The following is a 3,967-nucleotide window of genomic DNA, read 5'->3' as shown; positions in this document are numbered from 1 at the left end:
TTTTGGTAAAATTGGATTTAACCCCTCATATTTTTTCCACTTATTCAATTTGGTCCTAATTCATCCATTTTTCTTAGTTACTAGATCATTCCACCTTTAAAATATTTTTACTATTGGTCCTTCAACTTTTTTATATTTACACTTTAACCCCTTAAATTTTGAGTATTTACTCTTGGGCTACAAAACTTTTCTCACCTTTGCGATTTTGTTCTTTTTTAAATTAATATATCATAATATACTTCCCAAACAAATTTTGTTACATAACTCAAAATTCCCCTTTTTGTCACTTTATTTTCTTATTTTATTGTATCAAGGACAATATTTCACTTTCTTACTGTAATAACTTTCGGGGTATTACATTGATATGTTTTAGCATGAATGCAATTGGTTAATTTGGCAATTATTGAAGTGTATAAACCTTAATTCAAGTTTTTCAATCTTGTACCAAAATGGACCTTATAAAAATAGAGTTACGTTGCGACGTCATACCCTCAACTTCGCGACGAAACCAAGTCAGTATGTTGCGTCGTGATGAGGAACCCCCGAAGTCGCGATGTCGATATTAGATTTTGAAAATATTACAATTTGGTCCTAATTCGACCTCGGGTTAGTAATAGAGCTTTTGTAAGCTCGTATAATACCCGGAAATGATTACGTATGATAACATGCACATGTTTTTACTTATTTTTGAATGTTAAGTGGTTTTAAATCGAATGTAACTTAATCGTAGTTGCTCCGAAAATAAATGTGGCACATTGTAGCTCGGAGCCGACGATCGGGTTGGGTATCGAGATGTTACAGTTTGACTCCCATATTGGAGATAGCCAAACCCCCAATCGAGTGCCATAGATTAGCAAAGTGTTTTTGCATCGATTGAAAACTTACAATGCTAGTCGTGAGAAAATTGGCAACGAGACAAAACTCTAGTATCTGCCCCTTGAACCTGTCATGTGTCTTCCTCCCCTTCTTCAATCAATAACCCTGCCAACGCTTCTTCCATGGAGTGAACGAGTAAAACAAAAAGAGAAAAAAAATCCAAGAAAGGCAAAACCTTAAAATAGCAGACTCTTTCAAACACACTTTTTTTTTTAAAAAAAATTTTAAATTACTTTTTAATTAATTAATTATTTAGGTTCTAAAGTATTATTGCATTTTAATCATGAAAATTAGCTTGTGAGCCAACGTGCAAATAAATTATTTTAAGGGGTTGAATAATTGACTTTGGACGAGTTTAAATTTAATGAATATTTATTTTAAATCACATAAAAATATTTCACAAATACATCAACTTACAAAAATAATATGAATATTATACGAATACATGAACATATAAAAATTATCAATATGTAAAAGTTTGTATTAAAAATCATGAACATACACCTATGCATATTTTTATAAATTATGCAAATTAATGCAAGAACGTAGATAGAAAAAAATTCATGATTTGTTTTGAATTAAATAGTTCGAGTTATTCAAGTTAACTGAGTTATTCATATCAATTTGAATAAAAAAAATCAAAATTTTTTATTTAACTCGAATATGAATTACACAATTCGAGTTATCTGAAAATTCAAATAAGAAAAGACAAAACCACGCCGTTTTAATAAATATTTACCTTTTCTAAAGTTAAACAAAACTACGTTTTTTTGACAAATGGTGACCCATCAACCATACTTATGTAGTTAAATAATATTTTACTTTGTCTACTAGTTAAAATAATAAGTCCATGTAAACATAATATTGAGTATAAATAATAGGAATCGTTAACTTGATTCGACTCGACCGGATGTTCACCCCTAATTCTGACACTTTTAACTATTTCAATTAAAATAATGATTGTGTGTCTTTTAACCAATCATACTAACATAAAAAGAAAATTGTTGGAATAAGTATTTTTAAGGAAAATTCCACTTCAGCATTTTAACTAAAATTATAAACCATGTTAACTATTTGGACTAATTGATTATATTATAAAAATAAATCAACAAATTATGTCAAATTAAAATATAGAGACTAAATTCAAATATGAATATAATAAAAGGACCAAATCCAAAATTTAACATTCTTTCTTTCTTTCCCTTTTTATTTCTCCCCGCCAATCCCTTTTCTTCTCCCCCAACGCCCCTCAAAATGAATTTTTTTAAGTCAAAATTAAATTGTATATTTTTACGATAGTAATAATTTAATTTCACCATTTTAATAGTTAATATCTTTATAATTTTAAAGAATTAAATTACATTTTTATTATTTTAGAGGGCCAAAGTGTAATTTTATTATTACTAATTTAAAATTTTATAACTATAAATGGTCTAAAAAATTTTAAGGGAAATCAGTGGTCCTGTCAACCTCCTAGATCCACTCCTGATTTAAAGCCATGCGAACCTTGTAAAAAATTCATCTAAAAACTCTAAAATTATGATGAATTAGTCGGGTGTTTACTTTGTTTAGAAATAATTGAGTTTGAAACATAATTGCAAAGAAAAAAAAATCATCTAAAAGAAAAGGTTAAGAGATCATCACCTTAATGCTTAACAACGACATAAGATGATGATTAAAATATGAATGAGGGGAAACCCTACAAAGGATCTAAAACCTTATTTAATGAGTAGAATATTGATGGGGTTCATGGTCGTCGTGAAACCCCTGTTGGATGGTCTGATATGTAAGCCAGCTGGGGTTCCTTCCATTCTTAAAAGCCAAGGTATCAAGGGCCCTCCATCTTCCTTCTTGCTCTGGGACGTGAACAAGAGGAGATGGAAGTGGTCCGAATCATCGCAAGAAGGTAATCGTCCCATGACTCACAATTGCTCTTCCTTGGTGTTTCCACACCTTCATAAATGGAGACAACAGTATGGTAATAATATATGTTATTGGTTCCAGGTTCAACATTTATGTTATCAATGGGGAACACACTGGTATTACAATTGAGCAGCCCAGAATTAATGAAGGAAATAAGCATCAACACATCATTTGCTTTAGGAAGGCCTTGGGCTCAACAAGTGGCCACTGAACCGTTGCTTGGACAAGGCATAGTGGCTGCAAAAGGAGCACTACGAACACCACAGCAAAATCCTTGCTACTCCTATGTGGAAAGGGTCAAAGTATAAAGACTAATTTATATATATGTTTATTAATTAATCCGCATACGTTAGATTTGTATATTGTTATATAAAATTTTTATTGTTGTATCCTACCCTATTTGTATACTTTTTTTTTTGAAAATTTTCATATTCATGTGACATACATGTATTGTACTTATATCCGTGCTTTAAAATCTCTTGTTCAGTTTAATGATTTGATGAAATAATTATTACGGATAACTTTAAGATATTTTCGAATCAAGATCAATACAAAATTTAGATCTTGAATATAGTAAAGGAAAGAGAGGAAGGAGACAAATGATACTTGAAAGTGCTACTCAAGATGAATTAAAAATCCCCTTCAAGACGGATTTGGCAAAGAAATAGATGGAGATTAGAGGTGCTTATGGGTCGGGGCCCGGTCCGAGAAAAAATTCTTAGGCTTGAGCCTGGCCCGGCCTAGCTCGACCCTTTTTTTAAAATAAACATCAATTTTTTTAAAAAATAAAAAAAAGTATTTTAAAAATATTTTAAAATTAAAACATATAAAAAATATATATTTATTATATATTCGGGCAAGGCCGAGCTGGGCCCGGGCCAAAAAAGTCGTGCCCGAGCCCAGTCTATTTTCTAAACGGGCCTCGTTTTTTTTTCCAAACCCATATTTCGAGCCTATATTTTTACCCGAACCCTCCCATATTTTGGACGGGCCATCGGGCATGAGCACCTCTAGTGGAGATGGACTATAACTAGTAGTTTTGGCTCAATAATATGATAGTACTAATGGTGTCAAGATTTGGTAATATAATGAGCAATTTCAATCCCACGTATTCTTTAAGTAATCTTACATTACTTTAATAATGTGAAATTTTTGACAAATTTACCCA

This window comes from Gossypium hirsutum, chromosome D04, assembly GCF_007990345.1.
Source record: "Gossypium hirsutum isolate 1008001.06 chromosome D04, Gossypium_hirsutum_v2.1, whole genome shotgun sequence".
In the NCBI taxonomy this organism is placed as follows: domain Eukaryota; kingdom Viridiplantae; phylum Streptophyta; class Magnoliopsida; order Malvales; family Malvaceae; genus Gossypium; species Gossypium hirsutum.
This window is presented reverse-complemented; position numbering follows the sequence as displayed.